General features: G+C 33.8%; 1 protein-coding gene across 2 annotated transcripts in view; it reads left to right on the top strand.

Moving 5' to 3' along the window:
• Positions 1–27,174, top strand: part of BANK1 (B cell scaffold protein with ankyrin repeats 1) — a 305,074-nt gene that overhangs the window by 32,442 nt on the left and 245,458 nt on the right. The gene's annotated exons all lie outside the window — the stretch shown is intronic.

The following is a 27,174-nucleotide window of genomic DNA, read 5'->3' as shown; positions in this document are numbered from 1 at the left end:
AAAACTTCCATTGTGCTGACAATTGTATGATTTCTATAACTATATTATGGAATACTGTTATTGTTTAATTAGTTGAAATAAAAAAATTCATTTTAATCATATAGCCACATGTCAAAGAGCAGAACACAGGGTTCCCCTCTGGTAATTAATTACAGTTCCATGTAATAATCAAAACTCAGAAGCTCTCTAATGTTAAAGTTTCTCCCTTCCCCTGTTCTTTTCTGCTTCTGCCTGAGTGCAGAGGTGGTGCCATGTCAGCTGCATTCCTGGTTTTCTCAACCTCTGTTTAAACCTTTATTCCTAGTATTCTAACTATGGCTCCCTTTCCTACATGGAAGAGGTGGGGTTTTTAATTTCTACTGGCCGTATCAAATATGAAGTGTTGCCTCCTTTTCTTGGAGCATATTTCTGGGTCTTTGGAGTTGCCTTCATTCACTGGGATGTGTCACCTGCAGCTCCTTAATGAGACAACTGTGTCCTCTTTTTTTTTTTTTTAATTTTTTATTTCTTTTCAGCGTAACAGTATTCATTGTTTTTGCACCACACCCAGTGCTCCATGCAATCCGTGCCCTCTCTAATACCCATCACCTGGTTCCCCCAACCTCCCATCCCCCACCTCTTCAAAACCCTCAGATTGTTTTTCAGAGTCCATAGTCTCATGGTTCACCTCCCCTTCCAATTTCCCTCAACTCCCTTCTTCTCTCCATCTCCCCTTGTCCTCCGTGCTATTTGTTATGATCCACAAATAAGTGAAACCATATGATAATTGATTCTCTCTGCTTGACTTATTTCACTCAGCATAATCTCTTCCAGTCCTGTCCATGTTGCTACAAAAGTTGGGTATTCATTCTTTCTGATGGAGACATAATACTCCATAGTGTATATGGACCACATCTTCCTTATCCATTTGTCCGTTGAAGGGCATCTTGGTTCTTTCCACAGTTTGGTGACCGTGGCCATTGCTGCTATAAACATTGGGGTACAGATAGCCCTTCTTTTCACTACATCTGTATCTTTGGGGTAAATACCCAGTAGTGCAATGGCAGGGTCATAGGGAAGCTCTATTTTTAATTTCTTGAGAAATCTCCACACTGTTTTCCAAAGTGACTATACCAACTTGCATTCCCACCAACAGTATAAGAGGGTTCCCCTTTCTCCACATCCTCTCCAACACATGTTGTTTTCTGTCTTGCTAATTTTGGCCATTCTAACTGGTGTAAGGTGGTATCTCAATGTGTTTTTAATTTGAATCTCCCTGATGGCTAGTGATGATGAACATTTTTTCATGTGTCTGATAGCCATTTGTATGTCTTCATTGGAGAAGTGTCTGTTCATATCTTCTGCCCATATTTTTATATGATTGTCGGTTTTGTGTGTGTTGAGTTTGAGGAGTTCTTTATAGATCCTGGATATCAACCTGAATGTCTGTACTGTCATTTGCAAATATCTTCTTCCATTCTGTGGGTTGCCTCTTTGTTTTATTGACTGTTTTCCTTGCTGTGCAGAAGCTTTTGATCAGGCCCCACATCAGCGGACTCCCTGCTCTGCAGAATGCCTGTTGTCCCTCTCCCACTCCCCCTGCTTATGTTCCCTCTCTGACTATGTCTCTGTCAAATAAATTAAAAAATAAATAAATAAATAAATAAAATCATTTAAAAAAATAGAAATTCCTCTTTCTATTTTCTAGCATTCCAACTTCTTCAAATTCAATACTTTCTAAGCCTCGTTTTAGTTATCTATGGTTGCATACCAAGTTATTCTAAAATTTAGCAACTTAAAACAGCAAATGATGGTTATATCACAGTTTATGTAATTAAGGAACCTAGGTGCTGCTTAGCTGAGAGCTTATGGATCAGGGTATCTTGTGAGGTTGCCGTCAGTCTGTCCAAAGCTACAGTCATCTGAAGGCTCCACTGGTCACTAGGGGAAGATTTACTTCTAACAGGAGCATATACATTATTGGCAAGTTTGTTATTTTTTTAATCATCTCAGTGGATGAAAGTCATCTCTCATGGATTCCTGAGGAAGGGCCCTTGGGAGCCACATTTCTGAAATTTTGCATTTTCAAAATTCTTGCATGTTTGTTTCTCAGAGTATAGTTGGGCTGAGGACCATTTGGCTCTTCTTTCTTCTAGCATTGTAGAATTTAGGGAATTCTTAATTACATGGCTGAATAAATGATTCTTAATTTATATTTGAAGTCTAGTGATTTTCACTAGAATTTTATTCTAGCGCTGACTGTTCTGAACTATTTTGCCTACAGATATGGTGATTTTTGTCTTTCTTTCTTTCTTTCTTTCTTTTTTTTTTTTTTTTTGGTCTTTCCTCCAAGATAGAGATTGAATTGTTCTTAACTTATATCTTTAAGTATTTCCACTATTTTATTGTTATTATTTGCACTATTTTATTATTATTTTCTTCTTCAGTGATTCCTTTTATATGTGCATGGGATTTATTTTGTCTGTGCTGTACTCTATAATTTCTAATTCTTTTTCATTCATTCTTAATATATATTTATTTAGTTTGCATCTATCACTTCAATCCTTGCTACTTTCTTATGCTTTCACTACCCTCTCTTCCCCTGTATTATTTCCAGTTTCTCCTTCATTTTTCTTGTGCTTTTATTTTTTTCCATTATGCCATTTGGTTGAGTACTGGAAGCTTACGGTTCATCTCTTGCTCTTGTGCTGCTAACCTTACCTTGACACCTTGTATATTTGCATTACCTAGTTGCTTCAAAAAGGTGATTGCTATTCATTCCATTTGAAAGTTCATGGGGAAATATTTGGTCACAATTTTCTGCTTCATTAATGCTAACATGTTTTTAGTGTGTCTTCCCCTGTATGCCATTGGTTTTCTGCTCCTCTCTTCCCCCAACCTTTTCTCCCACTCTTGTAACGTCTTTATATAGACCCAGTGCTGGTGCAGTTTTTCTTTTCTATCACAGAGCTGAGTGAGTTTTTCTTAGTCTAGCCAAAGGAGATAGGCAATGTGGGTTTTGTTGTTTGCTATGTTCTGTTCCTCTCACATACAATGGAAGACTTTACTTCTCTCTTTCCACAGGTATAGACTACTTTCTGTAAATTTGTCTTTTCTGTATATTTCTTTATTTAGCCTCACTTTCTCTGCTTTCTGAAACCATCCACAGATGCTTCCTCCTGAAACTGCTGCATTTTATGTCTACAACATAGAAAGGCATGGCTCCTGGCCTTAAGGTAGATAGGTTTGTTAGCTCTTTTTTGAAATCTGCAGCTTCTGGATTATTTCTTAAGGTTTCTTTTCTCTTTTTCCTCCTGCGCACCCTTTTGCTCAGCCATCACTGATTTTGGAACCATTCCATTGATCTGGAGGTCTAGGATTGCTCTGTTTCCTATTTTCAATACATAGGGCATTTGCACAGTTGTCTTTCATTCTCTGTGTTTTGGAATGATTTCCAGGAATAAAATGGGAAATATTGACTCTGCGCTACAATATTCAAATTGGCAATCCTCAAGTTTCTTACAGTCTCTGGGTTTTTTAGTTCTTCTCATGACATTATAGGCTTTGGGGGTTTTTTTAGTTGAAAAGGAAAAATGTTACAGTTGGAAATTATGGAAAAAATTACAATGATGTACATAAAGTGCAAGTGATTTTATGCTAATTTCCTCCCTGAGACAGAGGAGCACTAAAAATTGGTGGCAACATTTCAAGTGATTGTCCACACCCATCATTTCTATTTTCTTGAAGAACTTGAGGTTTTTTTGACCACTTAAATTACGATATCACTGGTAGGTAAAAATATTGAATATCTTTTTGCTGTTTTATTTATTTTGTTTTACGATAAGTACCTTTGGGTGGCTATGTCAGTGGTGTCCTGCTGTATCTTCAAATTATACTCTATTGATATTTAGTAGGAGAAAAGCTTACACTTTTTGGACACCACAGGACTGACTTTTGAAGACACTTTAACTCTCATCTTCCCACATTCAAGTTTTAGACTCTGATTTCTTAGAGTAACTTAGATGCACCTGCCCAATGGAAAATATAATGAAGTTGTGTGGGAAAATACATTCCAAGGTGATAAATTTATCTGAACTACAAGCATGCAACCAGAATGTAGATCTATAAACAATTTGCAGACCATGCATAGAAGAACTTTTATGTGTAGGTTGTGTCCCTTGACAAAATTGATGCTGAATGCTATAATTTATGTAACAATAAATGTTTTAATAAAAGTTTAAATGATCTGCTAAAATATTTTGTTACATACTGCTATTGGTGTTGAATACATAAAGTCTGGTTTTTAAAAAATAGGCGAAATAGGATGAAAGGTGTGGAATTCGATTTTTATTGCCTACTTATTATTCAGAAACATGATAAAGAGAATAATAAAAATGCCAGAAAGTCATGGAAATAATTAAATGTTCTAATACAGTCACGTAAGAAGGAAAAACCAGAGGAGATTTTTATAAAAGTTAATGAAAAAGAAAGACATTTTATAATTAATCAAGGCTCCAGAGAATTTTTTAATATAAAAAAAAAGATGAAGAAAAGATATGTTCATGGTTAATCTGAGTATTTTATTTCCTTTTAAGGAATTAAGGAAGTTAAATTTCCTGTCTTCTTAATTCTCTAACTTAAAGTAATACAAAACCATCTGTGTTTTCCACATTTCTGTGTGTAGTACAACCACTTTGACCGTGTTTCTTCCTTTTTTGGTCTTCTATTTCTTTTTTATTTTTGGAGCTTCACCTCATTTTTTCCATCTAGTTTTTCTACATATGTAGGTTTTAATATAGCATTGTTTATATAGAATATAAATAATCTACTGTCAAACTTACATAAAATAAACTAACATTTTTGAGTGTTACCATTGTATACTTTATTGTTTATAAATCTTACCTCTAAAAGATGAGTAGTTTCTGTGATCATGACACATTTATTGGTCTCTTTCCTCCCTTGTTCTTTGTTTTATATAATGACATCTTTTGCCTTTGGAATCTTGGGAGCCACAGTGGTTTGTTCTAACAGTTGGGTCAGTGCTCTCCAACCTTTATTTTATCGTGTTTTCATATGTATGTCAAGATATAATATTCATGTTTCCTATTCATTTCCTTACCGAGGGTGAGATGGAAAAAGAAAGAAGCCTCAGTTCTTTTCATTGCCACAGTAAAGAATTACAGGACAGTGAAACGAAAGTAAAACCAAGCAAAGTTTTATTAAAGTGCACTTAAAGGGGGAAGTGAGCTGGTCAGGAGAGACAAGGGCCCAGAAACTCCGGGGTGTGACTTACCCTAATTTTTCTCTTTCGAAGAGGTCCTTGGATCACAACATTTGAGAGACAGGCCTGGATTATATAATAATTAGCCAGCTACCTATGTCCTTTCCCAAGAGGTATTCAAGATGCCTGCTTGGGGGTAGGAAACCGCAACATTATTTCTATTCTAGAGACAGATCAAATAAGGACAAGGGGCTACTTGTAACAAACACCACAAACTTAACTCTTCCTTGGATGGGATGCTGTAATGGCAAACTGACCGCTAGATGGGTACAGCGGGGAGATGTCTGGGCGGTCGTCAGTTGGAGCTTGCCATCAACACGTGTAAGGCCCATCCTCCTATTGTTCCTGCCTAGCTTCCTTGCCTAATAATTTTATATTTCAGTATTTCATATTTATCTGACTTTCTTCTTTGTCAAATGGTAGATGTCATGGCAGGGGGAAAGCTGCTCTTTCACGAAGAACTTAACATTTTAATTTTGTTACTATATTACCAAACCAAGGACTCTGATTTCTTAGCTTCATTAAACCTAAAGAAGCAACCTAAAATTAAGAATAGCAATGTTAGGAGAGACTGGGTGGCTCAGTTGGTTAAGAATCCAACTCTTGATTTCCACTCAGGTCATGATATCCAGATCTTGAGATCAAGCCTGGGGTCAGGTTCTGTGCTCAGCACAGAGTCTGCTTGAGATTCTCTCCCTCTGCCCTTACCCCTACTTGCACTCACTCCCTAAATAAATAAATAAATAAATAAATAAATAAATAAATAAATTTTTAATAACAAGAATAACAATGTTAATCTTGGAGTTACTAGAAAAACAAAACAACAACAACACAACAGAAACAAACTATCTGGAAGCATTTGCTTTTCTTTCTTTCCATTTGAGTCATATTTGCCAGAGCTCTTATTTGCTGTGGTCAGTGAAGTCTGGTTTGCTGGTCGGTGAGGTCAGATGGCCTTTGAAATAAAGTCCATCCTTTCTGCGTGGACTTTCAGCTCCCCCAGGGTATGGCTCTAGCATAGAGGGTCAGGCCATCTCTGTTGTTACCCTTAGTGTAGGCACAGGCTGTTCACTAGGGCAATTACACCACCTCCCATTGAATAAACAAAATTTCACATTCGTGCCTCTGTACCATTGTTCTTACACTGCCTTCTTTACCCAGAATACCCTTCCCCATATTTTCAGATGAAATCCCAGCCATTCTTCAAGGTCAGCTGTAAAAAGCTGCTTGATCAATGAATTCATCTCAGATCCTTTCTCCTTGAAAAATATTTTCTTCATCCCTAATTCTATTAAAATTTTATTGTTTACTAAGGATTCTCAATTCTTTGTAATTATTTTTGAAAATTTCTTTTCTTCTCCCTATTTCAATTTTAAGAATGTAATGCTGGTAAGTTTCTTTTTAAAATATTTCAGCATTCTAAACATCCAAAAAACAATGGAAGAGTACAAATTGTGCTTTTTAAGTGCAGGTTTATGAGTGTTTATTGGTGCAGTTGGGCTTTTCTTTTGATAATTATGAAAAGGTTTACTGCAGTATTCTTACCAAGAATACATAACTGAATCTAATCCTGATGAAAATATCAGACAAACCCAAACTAGAAGAGAGTCCACAAAAGAATTTTTTGTACTCTTCAAAAATGCTAAGGTCAAGAAACTAAAAGAAAGGATGAATTATTGTTCCAGATTGAAGGAATCCAAAATTATATGAAAGCTACATACAATGATGATCTTGAATTGGATGTTGGACTAGGAAATGTGGGACAATTGATGAAATGTGATTATCAACTGTGTATTAGTGTTGTCTGATGTTCTGTTCTCAGATTTTGGAATTGTTTTGGTTATGTAAGAAGAGTATCCCATTTTTAAGGAAGTATGTATTGAAGTGTTTAGAGGTAATATAGCAGGATGTCAATTGGCATATATATAAACACACACATATATAGATAGACATATGCATCTATTTACACAGTCATATGTTTAGACGTATGTCTCTGTGTGTATTATATGTATGATAATTGGCTAAATATCCTGAGTTATCTACGTTCCAAATGAGCAAAGTAAGCTCATACTTGTGCTAGGGGTTAATAGCTGTGCAGCTTTGAGAAATGATGCTTTTCTGAGGACAGGGTTGAGTGCTTGCGCTGTGAAGTTCGACCTAGTTACCCTGTGATTGGCATCCACGGAGCCTCTAAATGTTTATTTCACATGTAATGATACAGCATTCTCCTGCCATTCTTACTTTGGGGAAGGGGGAATCATCTGGCATGAGGCATGAGAGGTCAATCTTTTTTTCTAATAATATATAGCCCTTATGTCAAGTACCATATCTATGTCTTATACTCTGGTTTGTTGTATATTGTGTTTTCCTCTTAGAAAAACTAAGTGGTTCAAAAATGTTAGATGATGATCAGGAATCTTCAACTTACAATGAGTTTATCCTTAAAATTTCCTATATAAGCTGAATGTTTGAAAGATAAATTTATTTAGTTCATTAAACAAATTTTAAATAAATATATTTCACACAGAAACCCTACTAGTTGCTTCAGAATAATAAGGGTAGCAGAGAGCTGACTTAAGTAATAATACTTTTCACCTGATATTATTATGCTGATTGAACTATTTTTACATATAAAGAGCTTTAAATAGTTTCTGCCAAAGAATCAGTGCTCAATAAATATAAGTTGGTTTTATTACTTTTCTTTCTATACATAAAATGAGAGAAAGAAAGGGAGAAAAGGTGGAAGAGGATAGACAGACAATTGGGTTTGTTTTTCTCACTAGCTGGATGTGGTAAATATGGAGAATAGTATATACATGTTAAAAGCAAGCAGAAATTCTATTTTCTAGTGGCTCTAGTTGTTCATCTTCATAATTTGATGGGTTTGGGCTTTCTTTAATAAGATGAATGAAATAGAGCCACTCCTAGTTTATTAAATGTTTGTAATTTTCAAAGTTTAAGTTTTTTTAAGAGTAAAAGGGAACTTGGGGCGCCTGTGTGACTAGGTTGGTTAAGTGTCTGACTCTTGATTTTGCCTCAGGTCATGATCTCATAGTTGTGTGATCAAGCCCCACGTTGGGCTCTGCGTTGGGCATGGAGCCTGCTTGAGATGCTCTCTCTCTCCCTCCCTCTGCTCTTAACCCCCTCTCCCTCTCTGATAAAAATTAAAAAAAAAAAAAAGAGTAAAGGGAACTTAAAATGGTAAGTAAATTTACTGGTTTTATGAAGTAATGAAAGTCTTACTGTATTGTTTCATGAAGTAAAGGAAGCCTCCCTACATTGTTCCATCTTTATATAATAGCAAGAAGAATAAACACAAATCATTATTCACTTGGTAAGTCTCTAGCCATCTTAGTCAGGCTATGCAAGGAGTGGGGAGAGGACTTGCCAAAATTTCAGATACCTTGCACTAACCTAGTCCAACTGAATTACAGCTCCGGGAGTGAGTTGTGAAAGCAGAGAGCAGAGGACTTGGGAATAAATATTAAGTGAGTTCCCCCTGTGGCTTGCATACCCTCAAATTTAAGAATCACTGATCTGCACCAATTTTCTCATGAATATAATCCTTGTTAATGGATAATAAAGCATTGCTCAAAGAATAGAAATAATGGCATTATGCATTTTAAATCAGTATCTCTCCTCTGTTGTTTGAAAATTTCTAAATTTTCTTTTAGAAAAGAAACTCATTTATGTTGATTTTGTAAGTGTGTATGTAATTATAATTTACCTCCTTAGTTTAGAAAGTAATGATTACTTTGAAACATGATGCCTGATCATTTTTATTGGTATGAAAATGTTATTGAAATTCTATTCTTGTCCTCTAAGGTGAAATACATTATGCATACATAGCAGAGTATATGTGTATAAGCATTTTGTAGAGAGATTTAAGAATCACACACCTGCAGGCTCGCCTTCACCTTAAGATACAGAATGTTACTAATTCCTTTGAACTCCCTGGGGACTTCTCCCCATCATCTTTCTCTTTCCCATTTTCTTAGATAACCACCATTCTGCAATTTCTTTTTATAGTTTTACTTCATGTGCATTTATCTATAAAATATATTATCTGGGTTGCTTGGGTTTTTTACTTTATATTAATGGAAACGTATGTATTAACTCTTTTCTGATTCAATATTCTGTTTTTGAGACCTATCCATGTTGATGTATATATAGTTGAATTATTTTCATTGCCCATAATTGGAATACATCACAATTTATCTTTCAACTTTATTTTTCACGTAAATTATAACTACTTACAGAGCTTTTTGGTTTTGGTTTTCTTTAATCAATGCAATTACAATCCTGGTGCCCAAGTGTTAGTTTTGGAGCATGTGTACAGGAAGAGAATTTTTGGGTCACAGGATATAATAGTTAATGTAAACTGTCTTTCTAGCACTGTTGTGCCAGTTTACTTGATAAAAATATAAGAGTTCCCAGTGCTTCCCATCTTTCCAATACTTGGTGCTTTCTGAATTTGTAGTTTTGCAGTTTAGTGGCTGTGAAAATATATTTCATTATAGATTTAATTTATACTTTCTTGATCACTAATGGACATTTTCTCTTATATTTACATATTTATATATTTCATATATTCAGTCTCCAGTTTTGTTTTATGAGGTGCTTCCTTGTGTCTTTTACCCACCTTTTTTTGTCTTTGTAAGAATGATTTGTAGGGTAATTTAAAAAATACTCGTTAATATTTTACAGATACCTTCTCAAAGTTTGAGTTTAGGGCTTCAATTTTTAACTTACTTTTTCACAGTTCTGATAAATATGCTCTTAATATAGTTAAGTGTGTAAATAATTTTTAAGCTTACTATTTATTATATTCTGTCTAAGAAATCTTTGCCTCTCTTAGGTCATACAAATATCTTCTAAAAATTTGAAACTTTTGACTTTCTCATTATCATATAACACCCATCTGGAACTAATTCTGTATGCAGTATGAGGTTGGCCTACAGATTGTTTTCCATTGTGAATTACCTGTTTCTTGAATGTTTCAATCAAATATATTTAAGAGTTTTGGAACCATTCAGATTTTCTATTTGAGCAATTTTTGTTGTTTAAGAATTTGCTGATTTCACTTGTCTTCAGATTTCTCTGTATAAAGTTGTTTATAACATTCTTTTATTTTTTATATTTATACAAAATGACACGCTTTTTTATTTCTTTTTTTTTTTAAGATTGTATTTATTTATTTGACAGAGAGAGATCACAAGTAGTCAGAGAGGCAGGCAGAGAGAGAGGGAAGCAGGCTCCCAGCTGAGCAGAGCCCGACATGGGGCTCGATCCCAGGACCCCAAGATCATGACCTGAGCCGAAGGCAGAGGCTTACCCCTGCTGAGCCACTCAGGGACCCCCATGCTTTTTTATTTCTAAAGTCCTTTATTTGTGTCTCCTTTTTGTGTGTGTGTGTCTCCTTTTTTAAATATCAGTAGAACTTCTCAGTTTTTCAATGTCATTTGTCCATTTCAAAAGACAACTTTTAAATTAAAAAAATTATTTCTAATGAATATTTTTTAATTAAGTTATTTTTATTACATTTAATATGTTATATTTTTTGAAAAATTTTAAATGCTTATCTCATGGACATGTAATCTTTCTGTTTTCCCTTTTTACAATAAACATTAAAGGCTATAATTTCTCTCTAAGTACTTCTTCATCTATATCCAACAGGTTCTTACAACTCTTTTCAATATTACTCAGTTCCACCTATTTTCTAATTCTATTTTGATTTCTTCTTTAAAAGTATTATAAATAAACAGTAGCATGGGTTGTTGGTTTTTTTTTTTCTTTTTAGATTTTATTTATTTATTTGACAGACAGAGATCACAAATAGGTGGAGAGACAGGCAGAGAGAGAGGTGGAAACAGGCTCCCTGCTGAGCAGAGAGCCCAATGCAGGGCTCGATCCCAGGACCCTGAGATCATGACCTGAGCTGAAGGCAGAGGCTTTAACCCACTGAGCCACCCAAGCGCCCCGGTGTGGGTTTTAATTTATCTTTTTGACATTGATTTTTAAATCTTATTGTATCTTCAGAGAATGCAGTCTATATTAGTCAGGTTGTTTGAAATTTATTGAGTTCTATTTATGGCCTTGTATCTGACTGATTGTTAAAATATTCCACATGTACTTGAAGAGAACACTTATCTCCATATTTAGTATGCACTGTTTTTTATGGCCATTGGATCAAGCTTGTTACTTATATGATATATCTTTTTACATTCTTCTATTTTGAACTATCTTTATATATTTGCTCTATCTTTATAGATTAGGCATATGTTTTATAAATGGTACCTAGCTGGATTTTGAAAATTCAGTCTTAGCAACTTAATCTTTTAATGTATAATTTAATCAGTTTACATTGATTATGATATCTGATATATATGGATTTAATTTCATCTTTATTGTTTTTTTATTTGTTCTATTTTTTCATGTTTCTCTTTTCTTTTAGTCTTTTTTTGCCACTTTTTAGCTTGAGGCCCTCCCCATTCCATTGGTGTGCTACTTTATTCTTTTATTGATATCCTAGAAATTTCAGGATGTATATTTAAAGTGGCAAGTAAATTATTAAAAATTGCCTTTAATTATTAACTATTATCTTTAATTATTACATTTCCTTTGTACTGAAAAATAAAAAGACCTTTTATAATGTTTTAACTCTAATCATCTCTTTTCCAATTTTACAGGGTAATAATTCTTAGTTTTTTCCACATTTTTTATACATATAGAATTAATATTTGTTTAACTTAAACCATATATTTACAATTTCTTTGTATGCTATTCTTTCTTGCATCTCAAATTCTCTTCCTAGGGTTATTTTCCTCCCCATGAAATATATCTTTAAAGATTTTCTTTGGTAAGCTCTTGTGGTAATATAATAAATAAAAATAAATAAATAAATCTCAATTTCAGTTTGCACCAATTGCACCAATTGCACCAACGATGCACTATTTGCATCGTTATTGAAGACAACCTCATTAGATAGAGGAATAGTTTTCTTTCAGTTCTTGAAAATATTATTCTTGTTTCCTCATACCCATGTTGCTTCTGAGAAGCTGGTTATCTGGCATCCATTCTTCTGTAGGCAATCTGTTTTTCTGTTTTTTTCACGGTCAACTATTAAGATCCTCTCATTGTATATGGGTTTCTTCAGTTATGATGTGTCCTAGATTTTTAATACTTTTATTTATCCTGCATGTAATTATTTGAGCTTCTTAGATCTGAGATTCCATGTCTTTCCATAATCTGAAAAATGTTAGCCATTTCATCTTCTAGAATCTTCCCTCTTCTCCATTCTTTCATTCTTTCCTGGAACCCTATGATTAAGCACATGCTCAACCTTCTCATTCTCCCTGTATATCTCTTAACCACCCTTTCACATCTGCTTTCCCTTTGTCCCTCTCGCTTCACTTTACTTAACTTCTTGAGATTTATCTGTTAGATGTCTCAGCCATTTCTCATCTGCCTTTGAAAATTTCATTGAGTTTCTAAATTCAGTTATTACCTGACATTACACATTTTATCTCAAGAGTTCCATTTGGGTGTTTTATCAAAGCCTGGCCCATCTTAATAATCTTTGATTTCTTCACAGCCTCATTTTCTTTTTTTATTTCTTTTGATATATTAACACTTATTTATATTCTTTTCCTGGAAATAGTAATATGTGGATTGCTGGCCTGGTTCTCTAAGACTTTCTGCTATTTAAGTAATTTTTTCATTGTAATTGATGTAACATGGAACTTTATCTATGGAAATCCTTTGAGGTCTGATTTTAATGTATTTTGCTAAAGAAAGGATTTAGGTCTTTTTCTGCCAGGAACTCGAATTTCCACCTGGGACCACTTTAAACTAAATTTTTGGCTTGCAGTTTTTTTGGCAGTTTTTTAGGTAAAATCTATCCAGGTCCTAAACCCATGTGAATGCTTGTAGTCTGGGAAATCTTAAGAAACAATCTTTCTGCATTTTAATTCCACCCTGAGCCAAGGCTGAGAAAGAAAATTTCTTTTTGCAGGTTTTGGTGCCTTGTTTATAAAAAGATTTCTGGTCTGATATCTCATTTTGCTCATGCCTGGACTTTTCTCCTTTTCAATGAGTACGGGTCTCCTTAATACCCAGTACCACTAGGGATCAGCAAAAAACTCAGAGCAAAAATGGGTTCCATTGTAGTCCCTTAAGACCATGAATTTGTGCCTATTTATTGTTTTGGTCTCTGAGAAATTTTCTTACTTCATCTTCAGTTATTCATAAATGAATGTTGTTATTAATATTATTGTTCTAAATATTATTATTTAGAGTATTTCAGGTTTGCTATAAAGGGATGGATATTTCTGAATGTCTAGTCTGTTATATTTCTGTAAACAGGTTACTAGAAATACTTATTGTAAATTGTAAAAAGAATTGTTATCTTATAAGGACTGTGAACAATTAGAAATTTCAGCTAATTAAGGTCTCTGGCAAGCATCTTGAGAAATGACCTCCAGGAGGCTTTGAACCAAATATCAAAAGCTAAAACTGCCTTTTCTCTTTGTTTTTCCTCTAGATGTTTTATTTTCATTATCACAATCCACCCATGAAATAAAAATTCATAAAGCCTAAGTAGATTGTTAGTGCAAAAATTGTGGACATTCCAATTTGAGAGGAAAAAATGCTTTTAAATGACTCTAAAATGCTGCAAATAAAAATTCTTTTTAAAGATTCCAATGAAATAAATGATATTTAAGCACATAAAAGAAATAAGCATATATGAGGAAGGGATTTCTTAGAAACAGTGAGATTTAATCAATATTTCAAAATAAGCCAACCAGGATTCTTTAACTGGAAAGAAAAAAGTATAATAAATAATGACTGTGTTTTACTTTTCCCATCATCTGTCAGTCATAAAAGATATAAGTAAGCCCATGTCATTGTAGGAAAGATATGATTTAATTAATAGTCATGTTTTGTTAGCATTCATGACACGGCATTAGGTAGTTGAGTTCAGATTCATATCAAAGAAAATACTAGTTTTTTTCGTAGTGGACCTAATAATAAAGAAACTTACTGATTAGTAAGAACAGCAAATTAAAAATAAGTGTGATGTGGTGTATTAATTAAATGGAAACATTTGTAGTATGGGTTTCTCTGAAAATTTCTATTGCGGGGATACCTTTTGGGGGAGCTTATTTTATGAACCATGGTGCTCTTTAGTGAAAAGGATATCCAGTAATCAGGCATTTTCTGTGTGCTGGCCTTTGGTCAGATGTGCTTGGGGAAATGTGGCATAAAATCTACTTTTGGCTTTACTGAGTATTCTTTTGAATACACAGTCTGCCAATTTAGTAAGGTATGAGGGAGTTGGGGCAGGAGAGGCCATAGGATGAAACTAAGGTATAGCTAAAAAAGAATGTTTTAGATAAATTCATGAACCCTTAGATTGTAACTAGAGTACATGAATAGTAATAATCAAGTTCATTACTTCAGTCTATTACAACTTTCTTTAAATTTAAACATAGTCAGTTGCGCTGATCAGAAAGTGTAAACCTACCATAGGGTGACTGTTTTTTCTACCATGTAAATATCACATTCAGATAATTTCTTGTCAGTTCTACTCTTGTACAATTGTTTATCTGATTAGAAAGAAAACCTTAGAGTAATTGTTGTCTAGTCACCTGTTTATATTAATGTCTGTTATTCATAAATGTAGGGTGATAAAAAATGACTCTAGGTAGGCTCAATTACTTGTTTTTATTTATTTAAATCTTTGGTTTGGGGAGTATGTGACAACATGGACAAACGCTGTGAGGCTAAGGCAAATCTGTTTCACTGAGAAAACATATGTAGCTTTAAGTGACAATTCATGTGTAGGTGTTCCTGTATAGAGAGACTAGAGAGCAAGCCTGAGCTACGCAGTCCAAAGGGCCTTTTCATGCTTCTGTGGAGTTCAGTTTTTAACTTCAAGGCCCTGGTTTCAAAGCTATCTTAAGTGTGGGTAAGATAAAACTAGATAAGGGTTTTAGAAGGCTTTCTGGGACAGATAATGGCTATAATGACTGGGAAAGGAAGACACTACAATGATACAGAAGAGAAGCATGAAAGCCTGAATTAAGGAATTAACAGGGGGAATGGATTCTAGAGAACACATTGGAAAGATGTTTCAAGGATCAAATAAGTCATAAGGACAGATTGCAAATATAGAGGTTGAGAAATCACAGGAAGGTGAGGCTCTCTCTCAGATTTCTGTCCTTCACCGTTTTATTCCAACTAGCTCTCCCTAAAAGTAACTTGAAACATTTTGTCTAAATTGAAGACTTTCAGATCTGTAATTCTAGGTTAGCAATTCTTAAAACTTTTGCTCTCAAAACAACTTTATATTCTTAAAGTATTTTGAGAACCCCAAAGAGCTTTTGTTTATGTCAGTTAAATCTATTGATTTTTACTATGTCAGAAATTAAAATGTAGAATTTTAAAAATTATTTCATTTAAAAATAATAAGCTCATTACATGTGAACATAAATAACTTATTTCTATGGAAAAGGACTATTTTTCAAAAACAAAAATATACTTGCCCCCACTTACTACCTGGAGAGAGATTCTAGGCCACAACACAGGAAAGAGTAACCCACGTACAGTAGTTAGTAGCCTCCCAGAGTTCAGAGATGGAGGTGGAAGTACAGGAGACTGTGGGATATCAAGTTCACAGGCAGGTAAAAACTGCTCAGAGAGGGAGCTGAGGGAAGGTGCAAGGGATTCCCCCTTGAATCCTCAGCTGAATACTCTTTAGGATATGTCCGCCAAGAAACTCCTCAAGACCTGTGGAAGAAACATCTAAGGGAGGAGAGGAACATCTCAGGAGCTCACTCAGAGCTGGAAAGAGTTTTGTTGCCACCAGCAAGATTGGAAAAACCTTATAATCCAAGAAACATTGGGTGGGATATTTAGAAAGGTATTGCCTGGGTAGTGGAGGCAAAATTAACCATAAATTAAAGGCTATTCTGGCCACCTCACAGAAAATTTAAAAGCAAGCCTTAAAAATATCAAAGTGTTTTCAAGTAAAATAACTGCATCCCAGAGCAAAGCTCAGGAATATCTGTAGGAAGGTAGCACCCAAGAAGATAAAGTTCATCATGCCCACAAGCAGATAAAAAAACATTATCCAGCAAGCAAAGAAGCAGGACAATTTTCCAATAATCAATAGAAAAATCAATCTAAAAGGGCTTGTATCCAGAATATAGAGAGAGCTCTGAAAACACAATAATAAAAAGAACAAACATCCAATGAAAAAAACTGGGTAAAAGATACTTTACAGAAAAAAAAAAAAAAAAGATATCCAGAGCACAACAAAGTGCATGAAAAGATAGTCACATTATTAGTGGAACATGAACTATAAAACTGTTCCAAAGTAGTTGTATCATTTTACCTTCTTACCAGCCATGTTAAGAGTTCCAGTTGCTCAACACCCTGTCAATACTTGGTCAGTTTTTAATTTCAGTCATTTTAATAGTTGTAGAGGGGTATCTTACTGTTTGTTTTTTCTTATACAAAATCAATATGTATTTTAACCATGAGTTCCCAGTGGTTGATAACACAATTTGGCACCACTGTCTTTGTCATTAATGCTTAGGTGACAGTGGGTTTACTCTCCACTGCTTTTGTGCCGTCATAGGCAAATGACATCTTAGTATTATCACGGAAATTGTTTTGACTTCAGAGACTCCTTGAATCATTGCTCTACTCTGCACTTTTTCCCTAGATTTCAGGTTGTTTATGTCCCACCTTTGGATTTGCTAAAATCATTGTTTCTTCTACTTTCCCTCTGTTAAAAATATTGAACCCTATTCATGTGTTCCATATTTTAAAGACATTACTACTGCTCAGTCACCCCAGTGCTATCACAGAACCCTCTCTTCCACATTCAGCCAAATTCTCTGCCTTAGAAAAATGCCTTTACCTTCCCATTCTCCACCCCGATTGACCTGTATCATCATCTTTCTCTTTCCGGTCTGCTGCTGGTGGCTCCTTTCCTTTCTTTCCAACGCACAGACTGATTATGGGACTCTACATCACCAACAGAATAAAGTCAATGTGCCTTAGAACAGTAGCAAGTTTTCTCATAATCAAATATTTTAAATGGTGACATGATTTAAAACACACACATTGATTGTTCACTAATTTAGACAATAATTAATCAATTCTAACAGTAAATGAATAATAATAACTTTGTTTATTTAAGACAAAGGCTGGTAGAACTGTTTTTGTACTTCTAGAATGTATTAAGGTTTGAAAAATTATTAGCTGCCAACTTTTAGATTCAAGGATTGAATATCTGCTTTTTTTCTTTCTCTAAGAAACTAATAGTTCATTATAACTTCAGAATTCCAATTAAAATGATGGATTGTTTGAAAAGAGTATTACTCAGAAAGTCTGAATTATAAATGTGAGTTCAGGTATGTGATGCTCTACACAGGGTTTTATTTTGTCCCTGTAAGCTTCTCTGGCTTAGTGATTTTATAAACTAGCTCAAATTATTTCTGGGGCCGCAGAGACTAAGGGTTCAAGGTGTTCTCCTCACTTCATGACATATTTTCAAAGTCTCTATAAAGTCTGTCTTTTAAAATTTTAATCAATTTATCTTTTTGAATCCTATTTTTCTTCATTTTATTTTATATATTAGGACATTAGGACATTATGTCCTAAAGTCATTTTTTGGTCATTATTATATACGTTGAAGAATGAAATTCAAATACCAAAATTGTTAGCAGAAGCTTATTAGTCCTAGACAACAAAATGTAATTGCAAGTTATTTATTGAAAATAATATAAAGACATTTAGTCAGAATATTTTCAATTGTATTGGCAATGGTCTTTTAAAAGATTTATTTATGTATTTTAGAGAGAGAATCTCAAGCAGACTCTGCCCTTAGTGTGGAGCCAGAAGTGGGCTTCTGTCTCACGCCCCCAAAATCAGAACGTGAGCTGAAACCAAGAATGAGATATTTAACCAACTGCACCACCCAGGCACCCTGGCAATGGCATTTTAATCACTATGCTAGGTAGCCTTTCATCACATTCATATTATAAATATATTGCCCTCTATTCCAGATTTCTACCGCCTCCCTTTGTTGAATCAAAGCTAAGGTGTACTGTTTCATATTACTCAGAGTCATTATGTTATTAATTACATACTACCTAGTTTTTGTCATTCTTTGCTACTCCAGAAATCCTGCTCTCATTTTTGCCAAAAGCTGTTTTTTTGCATGTTTCAGTTACACCTGTAAATGCCCATCTGCTGTATTAATAGAATCAATCTGAGGCTTCTCTGAACATTAATTGTAGTGTTACAGGAAATACACTATGTTTAGGACAGAAAAGCAAAAGATTGCCCTCTCTTATTGCAGAAAATATATATCTAGCTTTAAAATGTATGTCAAGTGAGTCAATATCTTGAAGTCTATGGATTGTAATCTGAGGCCTATAGAACTTCACTCTCAAGTGAAGATTGAGCCATTGGAGGCGAATTTTCCATATGAACTGCATTTTACTTAAACATGGCTTATTCTAGCTGGTAGCTAACCATTTGTGAGTCTTGGTAATTATTTTCCTAGGCAGACTTTTTAAGTTTTATTTTTTTAACATCAGTAATATTTTCCCATCCACACTTAGGCTTATGCTAGAAGATCAAATTTAGAATCATACCAGATTAACTAGCAGCTTAAAACAAAACAATAGATCTGATACTGATTTCCCATATTTTTACATCTCATGTAGGAAATAAAGTGAGAGGTCCTTATATTTTAACTTAATTCTTCAGAGAAACAAAATACACAGTTTTTAATTATTTTTTTTAAATAAAAAAAAAAAAAAGATTTAAAAAGTCAGACCTTTTATATCACCAAATGGAAATTCACTTACATTCATATATGGAAGATGTATATTTTTCGTATTAAGTTTGCATGAGAGATTTCAGATTATTTTTACTAGTGTCTTAATACTTCTGTATATTGGGAGAGCTGAAAAAAATTTCAAATCACCACTTACAGTTGCATAATAGCAAAGTTGGAATTGCAGGTCTTCCTAGGAACTATATCCGTTAACTTTTTATGGTTGTACTCTTTACTAAGCAAATAGGATTTACTTTTGAATTGTAATGAGAATGTGTGGGCAGATGGAAATCAACAGAAGTCCTTCTCTTAAGTTTATCCTGTATCTGTATTTTTTGACTGTTAATGGTATCATAATGCTATAAAGTGTATTTATAAGGATGTAAGTAATGCTCATTAGTTTCTTTAATAGCTTCCCATATGAAGCTTAACTTTTATTCAACATTTCCTTTTATTCAAGTCCTCAACAAGAATTCCATTTATTATAGTAATTGAGAACATGTATTTTTCAGCCCTGTTTGCATGCCACCCAGTCCCCCCAACAAATTCTCTTATCATTCCTTTCAATAATCTAGAGCTTTTTAAGTAAAGGATTTTCTCAACCATTGTTCCATTATCTACAATGACTAGAACCAAACACAATAATTTTGTTGTTCGACTGGCCAAGTTCTTTTGAACTCATTTAAATTCTTTGAAAATATGAGAAAGTAAAGTTCATCTCTAATTTGTAAATGTTTCTTCATCTTTCAAAGCTGTTTAGAAGGTAAGAAAAAGGAGCTATACAGTTGTGGGGTTTTTTCCTTCCCTTCTTAAGGATAATATATAATTTCACATATTTATTTTTTATAGTTTTTTTAATTTCAGCAAATATATGACACCGACTTTGAATTTTGGGTAAGAAATTTAAAGTAAAAAAAATTTAAAGATTTTATTCTAATTATAAAAATAATTTATGCTGATTATAAAAATCTGAATAGTATGGATAATATTAAAGGAAGACACATATATGGATAATATAAAAGAAAACATATATATAAAAGACACAAAAATGTCACTCAGAATGACAATACCTGGTGGCAATCACTGTTAACATTTTGGCATTTTTTATTTCAAAGATTAATTCTTGTATTTAGAATATAAGATACTTTAAAGTTGAAAGAGTATTTGCCGAATATGTACATACAGTCATTTTAACATAAAATCACAAGTTATGTTCAAAGAAAAGGCAAAGCATAATAAGCCTGGGACCATACTGTTGAAAGAATGTGGGAATGAAAAAAAATTTTTTTAAGTTTTAAAACATTTGCAATGAGAGCCCAGCATGTCAAATTTGCCTTTGGTTTGGGAATGATATATTAAGAACTGTTCCACGAGAAAATGAAAATCTCCCTCAAAATCAATATTGTACTTTAATGAAAGATTCCAATTTGGAACAAATAGTTCAAAATAATGAAATAAAATATGAATATATGGAAGCATAGATTTAAATGGTAATGATAATTACACAGAATTGTACAAACTATTGATGTAGGGAGAAGCAAAAGTATTTCAGAGATGAGGTACAAACAAATGAACTATTATGATAAATTAAAGAAGTTATAAAATTATAAAAAAAATTGTTCTAGTACTTCACATGAGGAATTATTTTTAAAAACTCTTTTTATACATAAATTACAGAGTTGAAAGTTAAAGTTTTCAGGGTAAAACCCATCTCAAATAATATCTTCCCCAACACTGTTATTGAAAGATAGTCATTAGACCCCAAGATATTACATTCTTTGTGCAGGTTCCATGCTGTCAGAGGGGAGGAATCTGGAAAAATCCATGATGAGTCAAGATGTTGGCTCCTCCCTTCTGAAGCCTCACTTTCAAATGACACTAGTGCTCACATGAGAAAGCATATTACTTCCCTTCCATTTTTTGTTCATGATTGATCCATTTATTCCTTACATTTTCAACAAAAATATTTTCTAATATTCATTTATGAATTTCTATGAGTCAAGCACTGTTATTATAACTTAATATAAATATGTATTTAATTGTTACAGAACCAGTGAAGTCTCAGTACTGGTACCATTCTGATATTTAAGTAAAAATACAAAAAAAAAGGAGGGTAAGCGACAAGAAAATAACAGAACTGGAATGGACCAGATACTTCCGGCACCCACATTTCAAATAAATAGACTAGTGAACAAATTCTGGATTGATTTTGAACAAATAAATTTTGGGGTACTTTGGGAATACCAGAGCATTTTTAATTTTTTTGAATGTACACCTACTCAACTCTATTCAGAGTATTCTTAAAAATTGTCCAGGTTTTTACATTTCAGAGGCTAGGATGAAAACCTGAGGTAACAATAACTAAAATGAGCTTTGCTGAGGCTAATGCTGTCATAGGCAATGAATCTTCTCCTTCCCCATCATCTGTATTTTCAATTGTGGGGAGATGCTAAGGTTTCATAAGCCACCTCCACATTCTAAATTTAATAGGAGTGTTAGAATTTGACAGATTTTGTGTCTTGGGCCCTAAGTCTTAATTTATGTTTACAAACTTGCAATATATTTTATCTGAATACAGTATTGTGCCGTTCTTCCATTCCAGTTGTCTTTCTCATGCTAAATAAGCTTCAGGACTTTTTCCTGTCTGAAACAGTATAGCAATACTTTAAAAATTAAAACTTTTAAAATAAATAAGTTTCTGAATTTTTCATTTGAAACATTTCCTTTTTTATCCAAAATGTATTCTTTTTTCATTTTAGGAATCACATTCTAAAATTGTTATCACATTTCAATTGTGATAACTTTCAAAATTACAAACAAAAAATACTACCCACTTTTCCTGATCTGCCATCTTCTGAGTATGTGTGCCTCCCTCGTTGATCTTATTTTACATACAGAAAATTTGTTTTCATGTTTCCTTATCAAACAATTACTTCCCTATTTTGTGCTTTTCATGATAAATAGTCTATCATATTAACAGACTCAACAACATAAAATGGCACCCATAGTTCCTTCTTCATCAGCATATTAATCATACCAAACGGCTCTGATCATCATCCACTTAGATACTTTCTTTGATTAGCCTTTTCATCTCCAGGATGTATTTTCACATTGTTAATTGAAACATTAGAACCAAGCATTTATCGGTTTCCCTTTTATTGTTACATTTACATATTAAGAATGCTTTTTTTTTTTATTACTCTGAAGGCATTTAGAAATTAGGAATGCTTATTCCATAACCCAGAAAATTCATATTTTCCATGTCTAATATGCTTCTTCACTTACTATGTTAGTACAATACCTGTGTTATTTATTTTTCTTCATTACTCAATTTTGAATGATTTTCTTTTAAAATATATGTATTGGCTATAAAGATCCTTCCTTTGCAATACATGTTTTCCCCTTTAGCTTGGTTGATTTCCTACTAAATAATGGTTTTAGCCAACTGACATTTATTGGGTTTCTACTATGTGGCCAGTGTTTGGTAGTCACCTGAAGCTGAGGTAAAAATGATTATCAGTTGTACTATCAAAAGTTCACTATGTAATGAAAAAGATAGGAAAATAATAATATATAAATGATACTATCCATGTGACACTTTCTAATGATGTATAGTACATCATATGAGCTATGATTACCAGGAAGCTGGGAAGATCTCCCACTAGGAGTGTTGACGGGAGTGTTGAAAATTAGGAGGAAAAATGGGACTAGGTACAACAAGCAAAAAGAAAAGAGCAAATGAGCCCTGGGCATAATATGACTGATGAATCACGGAACCTCTACCTCTAAAACTAATAATACATTATATGTTAATTAATTGAATTTAAATAAAAAATAAATTTTAAAAAGGAGCATACATGAAAAAATGAAAGATTATGGTTATGTTCAGGGACTGGGGAGGAGATTGGAATGGCTCCAAGGGGAGTAAAGCATTGTCACAGATGAAGCAAACAAAGTGGGTCATTAGGGCTCCTCTTTGCTCTTAACAGAATCAAATGGCCGGTGATAGGCCAGCTTGCTAGTACTTGTGTGTGAAGCTGGGGATGAGCAGGATGTATATGGATCAGCAAAGGGTGTTTGTTTCCCTTTAATGGAAAGTATAGCTCTGTGGCCAACAGACCAGTGTTTGGAATCAAAGAGTTTCATACCAGCTCTGTGAGCTATGACAGTTTGCCTTTTTAAAAACCCAATTGTTCATCAGTAAAATCAGAAAATAAAAGTATATATTTCTTAGGATAATTGTTAGGATCAAAGGAAATTATGTATATAAATCTCTACCTAGGGTATTTCAGACTTAATCCGAAATCAATGCATATTACTTCCTATATTTACCATACCCCAAAAAGACTTCTTTTAGGGGCTTTCTGTCAAAAAGATGAGCCCTCCCTCAAAAACAATTTTTTGACTTAACTGCAAAAATTTCTTCCTCATTTTAATATATCACACGGAATAAATGGGAAAAAAAGCAAAACCTATTTCTGCTCCAAAGGAGGGTAGATTCCATTTCTGTTATTTTTATTCAAGTTAAAGAAGAGTCATGCTTAAATATAATATTTCTGAGAAAGTGGGAATGTCACTTAAAAGGCTGCTTTTACATGAAAGCAGGAAATTTCAAAGTCAGTTTGTCTAGTCACATGAAAATATGAAACTAAAAACTACAACACATCCTAAAATTATTTACATGTAGCACTGGAATTTTTTATTTAATTTGGAAGTTAAAATAACATCCTCAGGTACGAAGTCTCCACTACTTTATGGAAATAATCTTAGATATATCAGCTTAAGGTGTCGATTATTATTTACTATGCATTAAATGCTGGTAGACATTTTTCTAAAACATAGGAAAGAAAGTTTATTTTCAACATTCAAGTTCTACTCTTAGATAATTGTAAAGAATTTGAAGATACTCGAAAGAAAAAAAGCAGAAATGTATCTTTCTCCTTCAAATCCAATTTAGACTGAGAAAAATCGTCATTACCTATTGATAATGATTTCACATGTTCGGCATTATAAAAAGAGTCATTTTCTCTGGCAGCAAGAGTCAATCCAAGCATACATAAGCAGCTCCTGGGAATTCTTTGTAAAATAAAATATTCTTGTGAGATATTTCAGTGAGCAACAAGACTGGTAAACATACACACTCACACATAAACCCATTTCTATGGAAATGAGCTACCCTAACTGGAACATCAATTTAATGTCAAATGGAGTACAGTCTTTTGTTATCATAAGGATTAATGCCTTAGACATTTTCAGTGGAGTTGTGGACCATATGTTGTTTTTAACAGCTCTGAAAATTTTATGTCTTTGATTCTGTCAGATCATCCCTGTGACAAATTGCCATATGTACAATTTCACTGTGCGTGGAGACAGTATAGCGTAGTGACTAGGGATCTCTGAAATCTGACTAGTTTCCTCTTTGTCTTCAGCAGTAACTAGCAGTGTGGCCTCGGAAGACTTAATTCACAGCCCAGTCCCTCATTTTCCTCATTTAAAACAGCAGCTCCCACTCCATCTCCTTGAAGTCCCATTAGGCTTCCTGGCTTTAATTTTCTTCCCAGCACTCCCCAGCATCTGCTGCTCTCCACATTTTATTCGGGTAGGTTTGCAAGTTTGGGAAGGAAGGCTCACCTCAGCATCCTGCATAACACTTAGTACATAGTTAGTACTTCGTAAATATGTGTTTGAAGAACAAATGAATTAATTTGTAAAATGAGGACGATATTATCATCTACTTCTTGCAGTTGGCTGATATTAAGTATGTTAATATATGCAAAGCACTAAAACACTACTTAACACATAATAAATGTTCAATACTTGTTAGGTGTTATTAATAATCCTGAGGAAGTTTGTTTATAAAATCATGGATATTCATTTTAGATCAAATTTCTTTTTAAAATTCTCTTCCTTTCAGGCAATGAATTGATTATAGCTTCCTTTTCATTTACTAAACATCATCACTAAAATTCCAGCTTTCTGACAGTAATTTATGATTGATCTTGCTACATTGAGAGGGGAAAAGTCAGGATTTAGATCAGCTTGTTAAGACACTACGTATATTCACTCACTGATGATGTCAGAGAAATTCAAGTCCCAACAGCAAGGGCATGAAATTTGAAGTGAAGGGTGATATCCTGATATATTTTTTCATGCTTTTATTACTTAATTGCATCTAATCATTCATTCATGGAAGTTAAAAAGAAACATTCTATTGACTAATGCTTAGGTAATTCAAATGTACAATCTCTTTTGCTCATTCTTTCCAAGGGAAACTTTTGGGCATTGTAGAAGGATGTGCCCTCCTTTCTCTTTCTAGTCTGTCTTTCTAAGAACCTGTTCTTGTCCTTCTAATAGCTTCCCTCCTTTCTTTTTCAGCTGTTGAGTCATTCTTCAAGTCTAGCTACTCCACAAGCTCATGCCCTTCTCTGCTGAGCCATTTGAGGAAGTCGGATTAGACACACTTGCCTTGCTCTTGCTTCCCTGTACTTAGTACTCTGTTGTCTCCTGAAACCTACCATATTCAAATCTGTAGCTATGTGTAAATACCTGTATCAAAGCCAGTAGCAAAACCAAAAATATTATAATTGCCCTTAAAATGGATGACTTCCCTAGTTTGAAAGGAAAGAAAATTATACTTAGACCCATCACAAAAAGAGGCTGGCACTTCTTTGCTCTTAGTCAATTTCCCCTAACCTCAACTTCTTCAAGCATTTTCAGTTGAAATCTATCACTTCATCCATTTTACAACTTATTACTGAGAATTTGTTATGTGCTCAACAATGAACAAGATAGTTCCTCAAGGATTCAAGGAAAGAGTGATAGGAGCATGGTTCTGGTGACTACAATGTTCTCCTCTCCCCTCTTCATTGTTTTATATTTAAGGCCTATTCTGAGAGGGTCAGACTGAATGCTTGATCCTTGATCCTCATAGTGGTCTTTATCTTGACAACCACCATGTGGAACATTCAGTGTTCTTTGGATACACACGTACACATGCACAGAGTAATGTCTCTCTAGTTAAACTACTTAAAGCTTAAGGAGGAGCAAACTCAAATCACTTTATAAACAACACTGATATTTTATGTCCTACACAAGGACCAGAGGATCTTCTGTGTTTAATTTGCAAAATTTAAGATTTGAATTCACTATTTAAGGCTCTATTACTTTCTTCCTGGGTTAATTGTATCTACCTTTTTTTAAAAACTCTGTTTGATACAAATACTATATTGTGTGAACATAAAAGATTATGTTCAGCTGAAAAATTTATAGGGGAGGAACAGTTTCTGATACAGAATTTTAAAACTCTCTACAGATAGTTTTAAATGACTGATATAAATTCAGTAATCCAGCATTGAACAGGGACTATAGTTTCATGCATGTGTTTAAAATAAAATATAATGTATGTGAAAATCTTGATAGCAAGGAGCCATTGGAATATAGCCATACCTTGTTTTATTGTGCTTTGCTTCTTGTGCTTCCCAGTTTTTGTGTTTTTTACAAATTGAAGGTTTGTGGCAACCCTGCATCAAGCAAGCTTCTCTTCTCTTCCAACATTTGCTGACTTTGTGTCTCAGCATCACATTTTAGTAATTCTTCCAATATTTCAAAACTTTTCATTATTTTTATATTTATTATGATGATCTGTGATCAGTGACCTTTGAAGTTACTGTTGTAATTGTTTTGTGGTACCATGAACCACACCCATATAAGATGGCAAACTTAATGGGTAAATGTTGTATACACATACAACATCTCTGTTCTACCTACCAGCCTTCCCCATCTCTCTCCTTCTCCTTGAGCCTTCCTATTCCCTGAGACAAAGCCATATTGAAATTAGACCAATTAATAACCATACAGTGACCTCCTATGTTCAAGTAAAAAGAAGCTATAAATAAGAAAGCTTAGTGAGGTAGACATTTCAAAAGCCCAGATCATCTGAAAGCTAGGCCTCTTGTGCCAGTTAGTGAAGTTGTGAAGGCAAAGGAAAAGTTCTTCAAGGAAATTAAAAGTGATACACTAGTGAACACACACGTGATAAGATGGTAAAATGGCCTTA

Source organism: Lontra canadensis, unplaced genomic scaffold (genome assembly GCF_010015895.1).
Source record: "Lontra canadensis isolate GAN:19392208 unplaced genomic scaffold, GSC_riverotter_1.0 scaffold1, whole genome shotgun sequence".
NCBI lineage: Eukaryota > Metazoa > Chordata > Mammalia > Carnivora > Mustelidae > Lontra > Lontra canadensis.
Note: the sequence above shows the minus strand (reverse complement) of the source record. Positions and strands in the feature narration are given on the sequence as shown.